This window comes from Haliotis asinina, chromosome 13, assembly GCF_037392515.1.
Source record: "Haliotis asinina isolate JCU_RB_2024 chromosome 13, JCU_Hal_asi_v2, whole genome shotgun sequence".
In the NCBI taxonomy this organism is placed as follows: Eukaryota; Metazoa; Mollusca; class Gastropoda; order Lepetellida; family Haliotidae; genus Haliotis; species Haliotis asinina.
Window position 1 is genome coordinate 23,011,566 of NC_090292.1, and position 20,334 is coordinate 23,031,899.

The window sequence follows — 20,334 nt, forward strand, 5'->3', positions numbered from 1 at the left end:
TAGTTCATGTAAGGAAAATACTTCGTTGAAGTCTTCACCATTGTCAGAGGTGACATTAATGATTTTCTTTTCTTCTAACTTCTGGTACCTCTGGAATTCAGGAAGATAGTTTGATGAAGACGAATGTTTAGCTAATGTTTCACCAAGTTTGTTTGCAATATCTGAAGCATCTTCCAAAATGTGATCTCCGTCTTTAAGGTGTTTAACGCTTGTTTTGGAACCCTTGCCCTTGATCCTTTGTACCATATTCCACACCTTTGATATAGGTGTGCCGGAGTTAATCTTGGAGACATAGGCTCTCCATGACTTCCGTTTATTTTGCTTGAATGTACGTCGAGCTTTAGCTCTGGTTACTTTAACATTATTCAAATTATGTACAGTTGGATGTTTGCGAAAATATTTTTCCGCCTTCTTCCTGTTTTTCCTAACCTGTTTGCAATCGCCATCAAACCATGGCTTACGAATGTGTGGATGCACAGCGGACTTAGCAATTGTTTCGGTAGCTATAGTATGCAGTGTATCTGAAAACAATTGAATGGGGTCAGCAATATTCTGGAACGTTTCATGTTTGAGTTTCTCAGTACACAATGATGTGAATTTAGACCAGTTAGCCTTTGAAAAATTCCACCTTGATGAGGGTGGAACATCAGACGGGTTATTGACTGAGAGAAGTGTTGGGAAATGGTCACTTCCACATAAATCATCATGAACTGACCATGAAAATTCATTCAGAAGATCTGCATCTGTGAGTGTAACGTCCAAGGCAGAATAGCTACCTGTAGCAGGGTGTAAATATGTGTGTGTACCATCATTAAATATACAGAGACTGTTGTCATAAATAAAATCTTCTATTATTTTCCCCTTGGTATTGATGACATTACTCCCCCATAAAGGATTATGTCCATTCAAATCACCCATGAGTATGCAGGGATGAGGAAGCTGATCATACAGAGCTTGAAGGTCAGATTTCTGGAGGTTTGAAGATGGAGGGATATACAAAGAGCATAAAGTAAACGCAATGTGTAACGAATTCCGAACTGCAACAGCTTGAAGGTTAGTAGTGAGATCAACAGGGCTGTGTATTATACCCTGCCTCACCAAGATAGAGGAGCCTCCAGTGGCTTTGTCACCCGGAGCAGAAAAGGAATGGTGAGAGCTGTACTGACGTAAGTCAAATTTATCAGTCTGCTTAAGATATGTTTCCTGGAGACAGAAAACTGATGGTTGAAAATCTTGTACTAATAATTGTATTTCATTTAAGTTGGTCCTAAGGCCTCTGCAGTTCCACTGGATATTCATGTTACATTAGGTGGTAACACGGGCGATCTGTTCCTGGACCGTGGCGAATGACTTTTTTGGCGCACACGGTGGTGAGGAGTGACATCCATATCTTCCAGAAGTTGATATTTATTAAATATTTGTACCGGATTCCGTTGACTCTTTGGAACCCGATCTGACTTTTTTGAATAGTTCACTGTCTTGCTAGCATTCACGATAACAGGTGATGGTGAACGAGATTGTGGACGGGATTGTGATGCTGTTTGCGTGGAAGCAACAGTTTGCATTTCACACGTAGAATAAGTCTCAGTATTCACCCAAGTGATTTCAGTCTGGCATTCAACTGATTTAACAGTCTTAGTACGTTGACGGGTAACAGCTGCAGAGTATGACACAGTTGCAACTGGAGTGTTGTCATGTGCAACCAAACGTTTAGCCTCTGCGAAAGTAATGTTTCTTTCATGTTTAAGTTTCACTATCTGATGTTGTTGTTGCCAGACAGGGCAAGATTTTGATGAGGCAGCATGATCGCCAGAGCAATTAACGCATTTAGGGTTGTTTGGACAATCTAACGTGTCATGAGCAAGTTCTCCACAGCGATGACATTTCTTGCTGTTGGTACAAGATTTAGCACCATGACCAAACTTTTGACATGAGTAACACCGAAGCGGGTTCGGTATGTACTTATCAACATTGATATTGCAGTACCCTGCTTTGATGGATGACGGTGGAACAGGAACAGAAAAGTTGAGCAGATACGTGTTTAAGTTTACAATCTGACCTTTTTGCCGATTTGTAAAACGTTTTACTCCTGTTACACCCTGGTCTTTTAGTTCAAACGCTATCTCATCTTCAGACATGTCTAGCAGACAACGTTCTCGGTCTCTGACAATGCCTTTAGAACTGTTGAGAGTTTTGTGTGGAGACACAGTAACAGGTACGGACACGAGATGCTTAACAGCTAAGAGTGTAGATGACTGAGTAATATAAGACCAGATCGCATCTTTTTCATTGACACAACGTCACCAGCAATGCCATAAATCGCTTTTGACAGGGCAAACGGATTCAGTTTCAACGGACCGTCATCTGAAGAAGAAATCACTAAAAAACGAGACCAATGGTCAGATTTGCCTTTGGAGACTGTGTCATCATCAGAAGATGAACTATCCTCTAAAGTACGTTTGAGTTGTTTTGGGGGTATCATGGTAAAGTCATAGAACTTCATCATCCCAGCACCCCGCCCACCACGGAGTATCATAAAGACAATGCTATATGCCAGTGGGTTTCCTACTGACAGCACCAAGGATACTGGGATGATATACTCCAGCAGAAGTATGAATTCAAGATCAATAAATCCACCAGATTGACCCATGAGCCATCGCCTTCTGGGCATTAGACTCTAGGTAATAACAGTTTGGTTAATGTGGCATCAATATATCAATAGATATTACTGGTCTACATGCTATATGACAAAGGCCCATTTACAAACATTTGAAAAAGTCAAATTTGAGCAAAAACAATGACAATGCTCAGGGCTTGGCATGACCAGCCGATTGGTTGAACCGGGCCTATTCAACCTCCCGTCTAGGTGAACTCAGGGCCAAAGTGGTGTATTAGGCAACAGGAACACAGTTGCAGGGACCTATTGCCCTCAACCACCAGGATCCCTTCCTCTACCGACACGGGCCGCAACCCACGGCAAACGGGTTGGTGGACCAAATATCCCCCCGGGTCCACTACGGGGGTGTCGGCGAGCTCTTGGAGGTACCCAGCACCCACCACGAGGAGGTGGCTCGCCACGGGTGCCACACACTGGCAAAGGGATATGAGAGATACAGGTAATAAATTACATGAAATGCTGTAATATATGTATTCACATCGGCCCCTTTCCCATTTACATCTTTACGACACAATTAAATAATCAGTACGTGTTTGTGAGACTAGACAGTTTCATGTCATATCCGAGACCTGCCAGGGAAATCAGGCATGATTAGCACTAATTAGCCTCGTCGCACCAATCAGGCAGTCAGCGAGGGGTGCCAGGTGTTGGGCAGTGGAGCGGCCCCAGGGCTTAATGAGTTAAGTGATTTTTGTGAGGAAGATTGACTGTTAGAAAGGGAAGTCAGATCAGGTATGCACACAGGTTTTTCAGCAGACATCCATGTCAAATCAGTCTGACATTCAATGGACTTGACAGATGGTTTCAGTACTTCTGCGTATGTGGGTTTGCCTCTCAAGGAAGCATTGCAAGAAGTCGAAGCTGAAGCGGTCAGTTTCTTTGCTTCTGAAAAACTTATATTCTTCTCAGTTTTGATACGCTGAGCAGACATTTCAAATTGCCAAGCTGGACATTCTTTTGAGGAAGCCATGTGCGAACCAGAACAATTCACACATTTGGGGTCAGATGAACATGTGGTAGAATCATGATCGTCACCACCACAGCGATAACAAACAGATCGGTTCTTACAGGTCTTCTGTCCATGCCCAAACCTCTGGCAGTTAAAGCACCTGAGAGGATTAGGGACATATAGATCAATTTTCATAGAAACACATCCAACTTTAACAGATTGGGGCAGTTTGGGGATATCAAACGTCAGTAAATAGGTATTGGAAGGTGAAGCGATACCATCTTTCTTAAAGGAGAAACGCTTAGCCTCAACAACTCCTTGCATCCTTAGCTGACTGACTATGTCATCAGTGGAGAGATCAGCAAGACTTCTGTCTCTGTCACGAAATAATACCTTTGCTAAAGTTTAGTGTTTTGTGAGGATAACATTTAACAGGAACATTTCCAAAAGATTTTGCTTCCATCAGATTAGCTGCTTGCCCTCTCTTCAAGCATTCTATTACAATTGAGCCAGATCTAGTTTTGGTCACATTCTTTACTGTTCCAGCAATACCTTGGATCGCTTTCTCTAATAGAAAAGGCGAACAAGAAGTCAATTCTTTCTCACTAGATTCAGCAATAATGAATCGAGGCCAGGTGAGTGAGTGAGTGAGTTTATGTTTAACGTCACATCGGCAATATCTCAGCCATATCGTGACGAGAACATTTAAATTAAATATATGCATATGGGAAAAACTTTCAACGAAGGACAGTAAAACAACTAGCATATCACAATTTTAAGTAAAACTAGTATGGAAAGTTAAAACTAATAGCACTATTTAGACAATACATAATAAAAACAGACTATAGATCGCCAACAAGTCGAGGCCAGGTATCACGGTCAGAATAACACAATCTAGTAATTGTGTCTTCATCATCATCAGAGTCATCTATATGAGAACGTTTTTGTTTTTTTGGGGTTTTGGTTAGCCATTGTTGTGTAGTTGTTTTTTCACCCTCCTGGCTCCCCACCCACCACGGAGTGTCAACAAGGACGACGCCTAATGCCTGTGGGCCTCCAACAGGCGGCACCAAGGATACCAAGGGGGTATACTCAAGCAGTAACATTACAGATAATGTACCACCAGACTGGCCCATGAGCCATCGCCTTCTGGGCATGAGACTCTAGGCAAAAGTCATGAAACATTTATTCATACAAACTTACATCAGAATCAAATGATGTTGTTTGAACAGAGGGCGCCAAGACCATAATTTCAACAATTCCAAATAGTTTTGTGCAGTTATATACAAATTCTTGAACAGGGCTTGGCATGACCAGCTGATTGGTTGAACCGGGCCCATTCAACCACCCGTCTAGGTGAAGTCAGGGCCAAAGTGGTGTATTAGGCAACAGGAACACGGTTGCAGGCCCCTGTTGCCCTCAACCACCAGGATCCCTTCCTCCACCGACACGGGCCGCAACCCACGGCAAACGGGTTGGTGGACCAAATATACCCCCGGGTCCACTACTGGGGTGTCGGCGAGCTCTTGGTGTTACCCAGCACCCACCACGAGGAAGTGGCTCGCCACGGGTGCCTGACTAGAATGGATGATCCACCAGTCGCCCGATCACCCGGAGGTGAAAAACAATGATATGCATTAAACTGACGAAGGTCAAATGTATCTGTTTGTTTTAAATATGCCTCTTGGAGACATATCGCTGAAGGTGTAAAATCTTGGACTAATAGCTGTAATTCATGTAAATTAGTCCTCAATCCTCTACAGTTCCACTGTACAATATTATTGGAATAAACTATCTTTTGGGGGGATTTATTGGGGATCTACCCCGCACTCTTTTGGAGGGCGACAAGCTATGTGCCCTAGAATGGACGTTTTCAGAAACGTCCATATCTTCAAGAGACCCATATTTATTGAACAATTGAATTTTGTTCTGTGACCCTTTAGGAGCTCTGCCACTTTGTTGTTTTGAACCATCAGGCTTAGTCTTCGTTTCACTTTTAACAGGTGGCTGACTATCAGCTGTCGATTGAGACTTTGACTGTGACAGATGGTGATGATGATGATTTGGGATCGGAAGAAGACTTTGATGAAGACGATACGGTCTTTTGTGTAGACTTAGCTGTGTCTGTCTGAGTAGACTGTTCTGAGATAGACTGTGGAAGATCAGGAGAGATAGACTGCAGAATATCTGAATTTACCCATGTCAGGTCAGTCTGACATGAGCTTGACGAAGTAAGTACTGGCGTAGTTGTTCCTTTTGATAAGGTTTCAGATGTTTTTGTGACAGAGGCGTAATTTTCAGTGTGCTTAGTAGATTAAACAATCTTTCTTGCTTCAGCAAAACTGACGTTCCTGGAAAATTTGATTTTGTTACTTTCCATTTGCCTTTTCCAAATGGGACATTCTTTCGAAAAGGATGAATGATTTCCTGAACAGGTTGCACATGTTTTGTGAATACTGTCACAATCTTCGGTTACATGTGTATTCTCTGCACAGTGAGGACATGTAACGGACAATGTGCAAGTATTAACACCATGTCCGAACTTTTGACACTTAAAGCAGCGCAGAGGATTTGGAATATATAAGTAAACATTCAGATTGTAGTAACCTGTTTTGATAGACTTTGGAGGTGTTGGAGCTGAAAATGATATGTGTTGGTTTGGACAGTCACATTATTTTTCCGTGTTGTGAAACGTTTGACGAAAGATACTCCTTGATCTTTCATCTCGGACATTATATCAAGCTCAGTCATGTCTGCTAGAAGATGCTCACGGTCTCGAACTATACCTTTGCTTGTATTCAGTGTTTTTGGGGGGCGGAAACTAATACTGGGACTCCGACAAACATATCAGTTGATAACAGGTTGGTAGCTTGTTGTTTTCTGCTACACTCAATCAGCAGTGAACCTGATCGCAAGCGTTTGATATCTTTTACCTCACCTGCAATGCCAGAGATACCTTTTGAAATTGCAAAGGGATTTAATTTCAAAGGAGTCTTATCATTGGTCTCAATAATCAAAAAAACATGGCCAGTGATCAGTTTGTATAGAGGGTCGATGTTGATCATCATTTTCCAGTTGTCGTTTTGTTCTTTTTGTTAGGGGTTTGGTAATCCATGATTATTGGTATATTGGTTCGTCATCCGAGCTCCCCACCCACCACGGAGTATCACAAGGACAATGATAAAGCAAGCGGGCCTCCAGCTTGCAGCATCAAGGATACTCGGATGATACACTTCAGCAGAAACATTAAAAATATTAACAGTTCCACCAGATTGGCCCATGAGCCACTGCCTTCTGGGCATAAGACTCTATGCAAAGTTCATGTAATCAAAAACCAAGTCAAATGATATTCTATGAACAAAGGGAGCCAAGACTAAAATGTAAACAATTCCAAATCAAATTCTGTGCAATGACATAAGATCCATGTACTGGGCTTGGCATGACCAGCTGATTGGTCGAACCGGGCCCATTCAACCACCCGTCTAGGTGAAGTCAGGGCCAAAGTCGTGTGTTGAGCAATAGGAACACTGGTCCTGCTCCCATTGCCCTCAACCACCAGGATCCCCTCCTCCACCGACACAGGGCTGCAACCCACGGCAAACGGGTTGGTGGACCAAATATCCCCCCGGGTCCACTACGGGGGTGTACGCGAGCTCTTAGCATTACCCAGCACCCACCAAGAGGATGTGGCTCGCCACGGATGCCCATTTACGTCAGACCAATATTTGAGAACAGACTGTAGCCAGGCCCTCGATACTGTTTGGAGAGTAAATCAAAACAGCACAGGGCCGAATCTTATTTATAAAACGGGGATTAAGTAAGAAAACATAAGGGGAGGAATCAAAGGAATAACAGTGACAACAACGGGGTGGGTAATAATATAATATAATAATAATATAATATAATAATAGGGGCAACAAGGTATACAAAGTAGATGAAGGAGGGAACAATATAATAACAATTGGAGGAGGCGGAACAAGGTATACATAGCACATAGAGTAAGTAAGAATACAATAACCTTGTTCTACTCTAGCTTCCTTCCAGTTGTTATGCTCTCTTACTTAATCCTTGTTAAATGTATAAAAACCAGCTCTGTGCTGTTTTCCTTTACTCTTGCTTGATAACGTTATAATAAAGAACAACTTGCTCCCGGTGGTTTAGCCTGGAAACGTCTCATCACACAAATAAAGGAGTGGTTCTCCATGAGGGATTATACTTTCCTGTCCTCTCAGGAGGATAAGAATACATGGTAATTCATCCTCCCTTCAGGAAGCACAACTTAATAACTTAACTACCGAAAATAAAATGCATATTACATATACAACATATGAATTAAATGTATGAAACAGTTCAATCTATCCAAAAAGTTCAATAAGAGTTACTAAATGATAGTTAATATTGCTAAAAATATTAATAACGGTTCTTGCAAAGACATCTTTAACCCTTGTGACGGTTTTCTTAGATATTCAAGCTACCTATCATTTTTCATGAGTAGAACCAACATATCGTTTACACGTAAATTCAAATATTGTATCCAGCAAACTCAAAATGACCAAAGACAGTCATCGCTTGGAATCTTACATTTGACAGTTGCAAAAGTCCAACGAAGTGCCCAGTTTCTTCCATTCGTTGATCCGAGTCTATGTCTGATAGTTGACAAGTTAGAGTCTCAATAGTGTATTGACAACGGTTACAGCCATACTCAACACACTTGTATTGGCAAAGCTTGGTGCCAATGTTCACGAAGCTTACAGAGTCGACAAGCCGCATTTGGTCTAATGACGCTACGAATATCAGGAAGACTGTTAGGTGATGAGGTGTGATGCACATCTTGAAATCTATTGCAATGGGTGGATGTGAGATTCACGTCAGAGTGCAACGTAAGACTGTCGTATCTGAAGCATGGAGAGGCACATTCGACCAGACCTAGCATTAAGAAAGGGAATGATGTACATTTCCACCCAAACCACATTGTAGCGCCTTATCTTTGGTGATAGAATCTTTCTCAGAAACCGAGATATGAACAATGGTTTTCATCCAAGGTTTGATAAGTCTTCTTTCACATTAAGTATGCATACTATCACGGGTGTTTAAATGAATTAATGAAAGAGTAATGGCTGATAAAAAATGTAAAAATCTATGTCATTCAGTGCATTCACTGAAATGCAGGCATTGTATCCAACCGTTGCCATTACAAAGAATACTAAATGTTAGAATGTTTCAAGTGCGGGAGTAAGTTAAAAATCACGCAGAAAAAACACTGTATTTCAAGCATATCACGTCTGCAAGGTTTGTGTATTGGTAATGTCCCTTTGAGGCGACATCAATACCTGTTGAGTGACTGAGTTAAGATTTGAAGTCACATCAGCTCTATTCCAGCAATAGCATTTGTAAAACAAATTATGTATACATGATAAATGCAGATTTTTTATAGAAACCTGTCAATCACGTGCAGTAAAGTTACCATGTTAACGTAAAAGGAGTCAAAACTAATTAACATGTATCTTAAAAATTTCACAACTGTTTTGGACAGTACATTTAACAGTTGAAGGTAAATCACCCTACTAGGGTCCATGAGGACTAAGACTACTATAGCTACCCGCGTGGACCATTTACTGGATTTACACCATCCCTTCAGCCGTTAGCAACTTTTGCTGAGGGTAAACTGGCACAAATACTAAAACCATGGTACACGTAAACTTACTTAGACTGTTTTGGGACTTACGTATACTCCCAGGAGGACAATAATCTTATATTAATATAAACCCCCATTGCGGACACAGCCACTAACAATCTAATTAATTGACTAGACTTCCCATGATGAAATATTTATCTAATCAGCAATCCTTTTACAAATATGTTTCCTTTAAAAATGTAATAGCTATATAAAAATTGATATTATTAAAGAGGAATCCTCATTTCCTACTTAACACAGCCACACAAGACATGCTTGAGCGTGATTCTTTCATCACAAGGGTTACAAAATGGAGGATCCTCACCTTCTGACAGATATTCATGAGTATATCTTGTATGGCCAAAATGATATGTTGAATGATGACCTCTTGAAATCTGCACTGACAACCCAAGTAGATCTACACGGTATTATGTAATATATTAATACCTGTTTGGGTGTCCCATTACTTCATCAGATCACGGACGTATGAGCTTGACAATAAGTGTATGGAGTAAGTAGTGGTATCATAGGTTTGTTCAGTGGTGCCTTTGCAGCAAGATCGGCCATTGTCTTCCCAGACGCACCCGTGGCGAGCCACCTCCTCGTGGAGGGTACTGAATAATGCCAAGAGCTCACCGACACCCCAGTAGTGGACCCGGGGGATATTTGGTCCACCAACCAGTTTGCCGTGGGTTCCGGCCCTGTGTCGGCGGAGGAAGGGATCCTGGTGGGTGAGGGCAATATGAACCGTGTTCCTGTTGCTCAATACACCCTGACTTCACCTAGACGGGTGGACAAATGGGCCCGGTTCGACCAATTGGCTGGTCATGCCAAGCCCTGTGCAGGTAGTATTATTGCATTTATTAATGCACATATATCATTTAGAATTGTTTTAACTTTGGACTTGGCTTTATTATATAAAACATTTTTATGTTCTTCTGAATTTTGCCTAGAGTCTTATGCCCAGAAGGCGGTGGCTCATGGGCCAGTCTGGTGGATTAATTCTTTGTAATTCTTCTACTGGAGTATATCATCCGGGTATCCTTGATGCTGCAAGGTGGAGGCCCGCTTGCTTTATCATTGTCCTTGTGATACTCCCTGGTGGGTGGGGAGCTCGGATGATGAACCATATTACACTAACTATGGCGTATGAAACCCCATCCAAAATAACAAAACGTCCACTTGATATTGACCCTGTTGATACTGACCATAGACCGTCTGCATCGATTGAGTATTGGCCGCGTTTCGTTGTTATTGAGACTCCTGACAAGACAACGTTAAAGTTGAACCCCTTTGTTGTATCCAAAGGTATTCAAGGTATTGCTGGGGAGGTGAAAAACATTAGACGATTGCGTTCGTGTGCCCTGCTAGTCGAATGCGAGAAAAAACAACAAGCAACGAACCTGATGAACATGAAATCTTTCGTGGGCATTCCGGTCACAGTCTCTGCTCACAAGACCTTTAACACTAGTAAAGGTATTGTGAGAGATCGTGATCGATTGTTTGCTGATATGTCCGAACTTGACATAGGATCAGAAATGAAAGATCAAGGTGTGCTGTGCGTCAAGCGCTTTTTGACTCGAAAGTGCAATGAAACATTCCAAACAAATACATATCTGTTTACTTTCTCATGTCCAAATGCTCCTAAATCAGTGAAGGCAGGCTATTGTAACATAGAATTGTAATATACAAGTTGACACCTACATCCTCTCTGTGGTGAGAAAACACACACAACAGAGGATTTTGGCAGTGATTTCAAAAAATTGCACCAACTGTTCAGGCGACCATTAATCTTCTTCGAAACAGTGTCCTATTTGGAAAGAACAAATGGAGATAAACAGAATAAAATTTATTCAAAATATCTCCTTTTCTCAGGCCAAAAAACTGGTAAAGAGGTCTGATTTTCCAGAAAGTTATGCTACAGTAGCAAAAACATCATTGGAGTCTACCACTAAAATAACAAAATCATCCACAGGATGCCAGACTACCTTGACTTCGGTAAATTGCGATTCTCCACAGCTTTTGTACCTTGCTATATCATCTCAGACAGAAGAATCACTTCTTAGTACCTCAAAGTCTTCTTCATCTCATCACACTCAAAGTCTCAATCGACAGCTGTTAGTCAACAAACTGTGAAAAGTAAATCGAAGCCAAAGCCTGATGCTTCAAAACAACAAAGTGGCAGAGCTCCTAAAGGGTCACAGAACAAAATTCAGTTGTTCCATAAATACGGGTCTCTCGAAGATATGGGCACATAGCCCAGGGCACATAGCTTGTCGCCCTCCAAAAAAGCGCGGGGTAGATCCCCAATAAATACCCCCAAAAGATAGTTTATTCCAATAATATTGTGCAGTGGAACTGCAGACGATTGAGTACTAATTTACATGAATTACAGCTATTAGTCCAAGATTTTACACCTTCAGCGATATGTCTCCAAGAGACATATTTAAAACAAACAGATACATTTGACCTTCGTCATTTTAATGCATATCATTGTTTTTCCCCTCCGGGTGATCGGGCCACTGGCGGATCACCCATTCTAGTCAGACAAAACGTTATTCAAAGCCCTGTTTCACTTAATACTAATATGCAGGCTGTTGCAGTGAGAATTACGTTACATGTAGCATTTACGCTATGCTCTCTCTATATTTCGCCGTCTTCGACGTTTGCCAAAACCGATCTTCAAGCTCTATATGACCAACTCCCGAAGCCCTGTATTATAATGGGAGATTTAAATGGGCACAACCCACACTGGGGTAGTGTAACTACAAACACTAAAGGTAAATAGTTGGAGGACTTTTGTTCTGACAATGATTTATGTATTTATAATGATGGTTCCAACAGATATTTTACACCCTGGTACAGGGACCTATTCTGCTCTTGACTTGTCACTCACAAATTCAGAACTGCTTAATGAATTTGAATGGTCAGTCCACGATGACCTGTGTGGAAGTGACCATTTTCCTACTATACTAAAATCTGTAACTCCATCTGATGTTCCTCCATCATCAAGACGGACTTTTAAAAGGACTAACTGGGGTTTCTATGAAACACTGTGTGCGGTGAAACTTAAACCTGAACGGTTTATTGACCTTCCTGATGCTATTAAATGTTTTTCTGATGAACTGAATTCCATAGCTGATGAGTGTATACCAAAGTCTTCTGCAGTTCCACATATTCGAAAACCATGGTTCAGCGATGAGTGCAAACAAGCTAGGAAGGTCGCCATCCTATGGTGCATAATTTAAAAAAAAAATAAAATTTTATATGCTAAAGCACGGCATACTTTTAAACAGAACAAAGGCCAATCTTGGCAAAATTATGTATCTAAAATACATTCTCGGACACCCATGTCCAAGGTATGGAACATGGTCCAGAAAATTAAAGGTAAAGGTACTAAATCTACTGTCCATCATCTTAAGTGAGTGAGTGAGTTAATATTTAACGTCACATCGGCAGTATTGCAGCCATATCGTGACGAGAGCATTCTTCTAAAAGGAATCTATGTATATGAGAAAAATCTGTCGACGACGGACGGTAAAACAACTAGAATATCACAATATGAAATAAAACTAGCGTGAAAAGTTAAAACTAATATCCCTATTCAGACAATACAATATAAAAACAGGCTATATGGATCACCAACAACTGAAGGTAGATCACCATACTAGGGGCCATGGGGACTTACAGTACTTCTGCTACCTGCATGGACCCTAGCTGGATTTACATCATCCTCTCAGCTGCTGGTGATTGTATGCAAGATTAGCCACAAATTAAAATGACAGAAATACTACGGCTAAGAAAACATGGAAGATCAAATTTGACTTCAAATGTTTTGGGACTGACGTACCCTCTCAGGAGGACAATAATTTTACAGTGCTTTAACCCCTCTCGAGGATACAGCCACTAACACTCTAAGTTACTCATTCAAACTTCCAAGCATAAAATATTTATCTATTTGTAATTCATTCAGCAAATCTAATTCTTTTAAAAATGAAATAATTAAATGAGAGCTAACATAATTAAAAAGATCCTTCAAAGTTCGTGAATTAAAACATTTATCCCTTGTGATGGAATATTCAACACAGTCAAGCAGGACATGTTTGACGGTGATTCTTTCATCACAAGGGATACAGAACGGAGGATCTTCACCTTTTAATAGATAACCGTGAGTCTACCTCGTATGGCCAATGCGACATCGTCGCATAATGACCTCCTCAAATCTGGACTGACAACCCAAGTAAGTATAACCGATATAGGGTTTTATTTCATGTAATTTATATATACCCACTTGGGTGTCCCACTTCTTCTGCATCAGATGACGGATATAAGATCTTATTGTGGCTTTATAATCTGAGTATGGAATAAGAAGTGGTGTCACATATTTGTTGAGTGCTGCCTTGGCAGCAAGATCGGCCATTGTGTTACCAGAAATGCCCACGTGACTAGGTAACCAACAAAGGACGATGTCGCACTGGCCAGTAGCAAGATTATTGTACAGTTCAATAATTTCTATTAAAAGTGAATGTTTACAAGAAATATTTTTAATCGCCTGAAGGCAAGAAAGAGAGTCGGAATAGATTATATACTGTTTATGTTTAGGGCGTTTTTGTATGTATTTGAGAGCCGTTAGTATGGCGTTAGCTTCTGCTGTAAAAATAAAACTATTATCTGGTAATCTAAAAGATATTATTCTGGATCCAATGACAGTGGCACAAGCCACAGCGCCACCGTCCTTGGACCCATCTGTAAATAAGGATTTATAATTGCTATATTTATGTTTCAATTGATTATATTCTTGTTTATACTTTAATTCATTCGTTTCTGATTTTCTAAATGTAGTTAATGTTAGGTCAACTTGTGGCCTAACCATCTACCAAGGAGGAGAAGAAAGAAGACGGGAGGGAGCTATGTGTTCCAGCTCAATGCCGGCTGAAGAAAGAAAGGGTTTTGTCGTACAAATCCTCATACAGTGGATTGAACACACAGTTATAGGCAGGGTTAGATTCATTAGAGTGTAATTTAGTAATATATTGTAAGGATAATTTAATACGGCGTTGTGTAAGAGAAGGTTCGTCAGCCTCAACGTAGAGACTGTCAACAGGTGAGGTTCTGAAGGACCCAAGACAAAGTCTTAGACCTTGGTGGTGGATAGAATCAAGAAGTTTCAGGTTGCTTTTACAGGCTCTACCATATACGATGGAGCCGTAATCAAGTTTAGACCATACTAATGATCTGTATAAGTGAAGGAGGGTAGCTTGATCCCCTCCCCACAATTTGAAACAACTTTTAACAAATCTAGTGCCTTCAGGCATTTAGCTTTAAGGGATGTAATATGTGGTAAGAATGTTAATGAGAGTCGAAAATTAAACCCAGGAACTTGGCCTCCTTTACCACCTTGATAGGGGTGGCATTCAAAGATAATTCTGGGTCGTTATGCGGCTTATATTCTCTACAAAAATGTATACAATTAGCTTTTGATTTAGAAAATTTAAAATCGTTTTCAAGACACCATTTATTTATTTTATTTAAACACAACTGTAGTTGCCGTTCAATGGTATGCATATTTTTACCACGACAAGAAATATTAAAATCATCCACAAAAAGTGATCTGTGAATCGAATCGTTTAAAACCTTGGATAAACTGTTGATCTTAATACTAAATAAAGTGACAGACACAATACTGCCTTGTGGAACACCCTGATCCTGATTATAATGGTCAGACAGGGTAGAACCCACTCGGACTTGAAATTGTCTGTCTTTTAAAAACTGTGATATAAAAAGAGGCAAACGGCCTCTCAACCTAAAGTCATGTAAATCCTTCAAAATACCATGCTTCCATGTCGTGTCATAAGCTTTCTCGAGATCAAAGAAAATCGACACAACATGTTGTTTATTGACTATAGCATTTTAACGAAGGATTCTAAACGTACCAGATGATCAATAGTACTTCTATTCTTCAGAAAACCACACTGAATATTTGTAATGAGGTTATTGGTTTCCAGATACCAAATCAATCTGTTATTTACCATTCGCTCCATGGTTTTACAGACACAGCTGGTTAAAGATATCGGTCTGTAATTGGAAGGATCAGTAGGATCCTTACCAGGTTTGGGTATTGGGACCACAATGGCATTACGCCATGAAGGAGGAAAATTTCCAGATGTCCATATTTTGTCAAATATATCCAAAAGTGTAACCAGACATTGTTCAGGCAAGTGTTTCAGCAGCTGATAATGAATATTGTAATCACCCGCTGCTGTGTCATGAGCTTGCACAAGAGCAGTATATAGCTCATGTAATGAAAACACTTCATTATAGTCTTCACCGTTATCTGATTCAAATTTAAGTTTTATCTTCTCCTGTTGTTTCTGGTATCTCTGAAACTCAGGGACGTAATTTGCTGATGAAGAATTTTTGGCAAGAGTTTCGCCAATTTTGTTTGCAATTTGACATTTGTCAGTAATTAGATTATCACCATCTTTGAGATGGTGAACGGCAGATTTTGAACCTTTGCCTTTAATTCTTTGAACCATGTTCTATACTTTGGACATTGGCGTGCGTGAATTAATTTTGGAGATATAGTTCCTCCAAGATTGTCGCTTACTTTGTTTAAAGGTACCACGCGCCTTTGCATTCAGTATTTTAAATCTGTTTCAGTTATGGACAGTTGGGTGATGGCGGATATATTTCTCTGCCTTTTTCCTTGCTTTTCTAGCACTTTTACAGTCTGTCGTAAACCATGGCTTTCGTACATGTGGAGTTGTAGAGGATCTTGGTATGCACTCATTAGCAATTACATTTCAAACGTCAGAAAAAACCTGAATAGGATCAGCAATATCACCGAAACATTCGGGTCTTAGTTGAGATGTGCATTGAGTTTGAAATGAGGACCAATCGGCCTTGGAAAAATTCCATCTTGTATAAGATGAAGAATCAGTCGGAGAAGATGCAGATAATATCATTGGAAAATGATCACTTCCACAGAGATCGTCGTTGTGAACGGACCAATCAAATTCATTGAGTAGATTAGAGTCTGCTAGAGACAAATCTAGAGAAGAGTAGGCGCCTGTTGCAGGATGTAGATAAGTGCTTGAATCCTCATTAAAAATGCACAGGTCATTATTTGAGATAAAATTTTCCAGTATTTTGCCTTTAGTGTTAGTATTTGTACCACCCCAGAGTGGATTGTGACCATTAAGATCACCCATTATAATGCATGGTTTCAAAAGTTGATCATAGAGACCTTGGAGATCAGTTACGTGAAGTGTTGAAGAAGGCATACAGTGAGCATAATGTAAGTACAACATGAAGTGTAAGTCTCACTGCAACGGCTTGAAGATTAGTTGTAAGTGGGACATGGCTGTGGATAACATTCTGCTTAACAAGGATTGAAGATCCACCAGAGGCCCTATCACCCGAAGGTGAGAAATAATGATATGCATCGCACTGACGTAAATTAAATGTATCTGTCTGTTTCAGATGGGTTTCCTGCAGACAAAATGATGATGGTGCCAGATCTTGGACTAACAGATGTAACTCATTATAATTAGTCTTCAATCCTCTACAGTTCCACTGTACTATATGTTTGGAAGACATTATCTTTTAGGTGGGTTGTTTGGGGATCTACCCCTCACGTTCCTGGAGGGCGACAAGCTATGTGCCCTGTGGTGGGTGTTTTCTGACACATCCATGTCTTCGAGTGAACCATATTTATTGAATAATTGTATACGATTTTCTGAACCCTTGGGTGATCTGTCAGTCTTTTTCCCATTACCTGTTCTCGTTTTGACAGTATTTTTAGACTTTGAGTTTGTTTCAGATCGAGTATGTTCTGCAGATTGTGACAATCTCTGTTCTTCACCCTGAACTGTAGATGGCACACGGGCGTTCACATTTGTTTCTGAAGTCTGAGTAGTTTGTTCAGGCGTGAAAAGTTTCGGATTATCAGTTTTAACCCAAGTCAGGTCTGTTTGAGTCACACTTGATGAAGTGAATACGTTTTTAGTCATGGTGTCAGAAGGTAATCTGATGACTGATGCATAAGTCGTATTAGATAGTGTTGATTCCACAATCTTTTTAGCATCTGCAAAGCTAACATTTTGAGTGAATTTCACTTTGTTTATTTCCATTTGCTTTTGCCATATTTTACTTTCTCTGGAGGGAGTGAGTGAGTGAGTTTAGTTTTACGTCGCACTTAGCAATATTCCAGCTATATGGCGACGGTCTGTAAATAATCGAGTCTGGACCAGACAATCCAGTGATCAACAACATGAGCATCGATCTGCGCAATTGGGAACCGATGACATGTGTCAACCAAGTCAGCTAGTCTCACCACCCGATCCCGTTAGTCGCCTCTTACGACAAGCATAGTCACCTTTTATGGCAAGCATGGGTTGCTGAAGGCCTATTCTACCCCGGGACCTTCACGGGTCACTTTCTTTGGAAAACGATGAATGAGTGCCTGAACAATTTGTGCATTTTTTGACAGTGCTAGTGCAGTCTTCCGTTACATGAGACGTTTCACTACAATGAGAACATGTCACTGGCTGTGTACAGGTATTAACTCCATCACCATATTTTTGGCATCGAAAACACCTCAGTGGATTCGGGATGTATACTGCAACTGCGATGTTACAATAACCCACTTTAACAGACTGAGGGAGACTTGGAGATGAGAATGAAAAAAGACATGTGTTTGTGGATATCAGTTCATTGTTTTTCCGGGTAGTAATTCGTTTTAACATATGTCACACCTTGATCTTTCATTTCAGACGCAATGTCCAGTTCTGACATGTCAGCTAACAAACGGTCTCTATCTCTTATGATGCCTTTGCCGGTGTTCAAGGTTCTATGGGCTGTGACTGAGACAGGAATGCCAGCCAGTGTTTGCATTGACAATAGGTTGGAGGCCTGCTGTTTTCGATTGCATTCTATCAGTAGAGATCCCGAACGCAAGCATTTGATGTTCTTAACGTCGCCTGTAATGCCATATATACCCTTAGAAATAATAAAAGGGTTCAACTTCAGTGGAGTCTTGTCAACAGTGTCAAGAACAACGAAACGTGGCCAACTTTCTGTTACAGTGGATTCATTCTCTTCATTGTCATTATCAAGTTGACGTTTGGTCTTTTTCGAGGGATTCTCGTAAGCCATAGTGAGTTTATAATTGTTTCATCATCCGAGCTCCCCACCCACCACGGAGTATCACAAGGACAATGCTATAAACAAGCGGATCTCCAGCTTGCAGCACCAAGGATACCCGGTTGATATACTCCAGCAGAAAAATTAAAAGTATAATCATTCCACCAGATTGGCCCATGAGCCACCGCCTTCTGGGCAAAGTTTATGAAAAACGTACCACGAAGTGAAATCTTTCCTATGAATAAGGGTGCCAATACCATATTTTCAAAAAGTCCAAGTTAAAAGGTTGTGCAATCATATAAAATCTATGCACAGGGCTTGGCATGACCAGCCGATTGGTTGAACCGGGACAGTTCGACCACCCGTCTAGGTGAAGTAAGGGCCGAAGTGGTGTGTTGGGCAAATGGAACGTAGTTAATAGTCCAATTGCCCTCAACCACCAGGATCCCGTCCTCCACCGACACGGGACGCAACCCACGGCAAACAGGTTGCCCAATTTGGTCGCCTTTTACGACCAGCAATGGGGTGCTGTTGACACATTCTGCCCCGGGTCCACAGGGAGAAGAGCACTTGGCGTTACCCAACACCCACCACGAGGAGGTGGCTCGTCACGGGTGCCTCCATCATCAATTACTTACTGATCAATCAGATATTGCGAATAAACTGGGCGAAACTCTCGCTAAAAATTCTACCTCTTCTAATTCTAATTATATACCTAAATTTCAGCAATATACAAAACAACAAGAAAAGAAAACTATTAATTTCAATTCTGATAATGGGGAAGATATTATAATGAAACGTTTTCTGTTCATGAACTCCTTGCTGCCCTTGAACAAGCTCATGACTCTGCTACAGGAGCTGATAACATACATTACCAACTGCTGAAGCATTTACCAGAATCCTGTTTAGAGACGCTCTTATCAATATTTGATGATATTTGGACATCCGGGAAATTTCCTTCTTCATGGCGTGATGCTATAGTAGTACCAATACCTAAACCTGGACGTGATCATACGGATCCATCCAATTATCGTCCGATTTCATCAACTAGCAGTGTTTGTAAGACCATGGAACGCATGATAAATAATGGACTTGTTTGGTACTTGGAAACAAATAACCTTATAACAGATATACAATGTGGTTTCCGTAAAAACAGAAGTACTGTCGATCACTTAGCGCGTTTAGGATCATTTGTGAAAAACGCACTGATTAATAAACAACATGCTGTGTCTATCTTTTTTTTATCTTGAAAAGGCATATGACACAACCTGGAAATGTATACATTTTGAGAGATTTACATGATTTCGGTTTGCAAGGTCGTTTGCCTGAATTCATTGGCAACTGTTTAAATAACAGACAATTGCAGGTCTACCCTGTCTCGTCATTACAATCAGGATCAGGGTGTTCCACAAGGCAGTATTTTGTCAGTCACACTTTTTAGTATCAAGATAAATAGTTTATCAAAAATTTTAAGCGATTCAATTGATGGGTCGTTATTTGTGGATGATTTTAATGTTTCTTGTCGTGGTAAAAATATGCATAGTATTGAACGGCAGTTGCAGTTGTGTTCAAACAAAATAAATAAATGGTGTCTTGTAAATGTCTTTAAATTTTCTAAATCGAAAACTAAGTGTATACATTTTTGTCGTAAATATAAACCACATAAAGACCCTGAACTATCTCTAGATGGCACACCAATTAAAGTTGTGACGGAAGCAAAATTCTTCGGTCTCATTTTTGACTCACAGGTTTTTACCGCATATTAAGTCACTTAAAACTAAATGCCTTAAAGCACTTGACTTGTTGAAAGTGGTTTCAAATTCTAAATGGGAAGGGGATCAAGCTACCCTTCTCCACAGTTAAAACAATGAAGGATCTTTTTACTAGCGT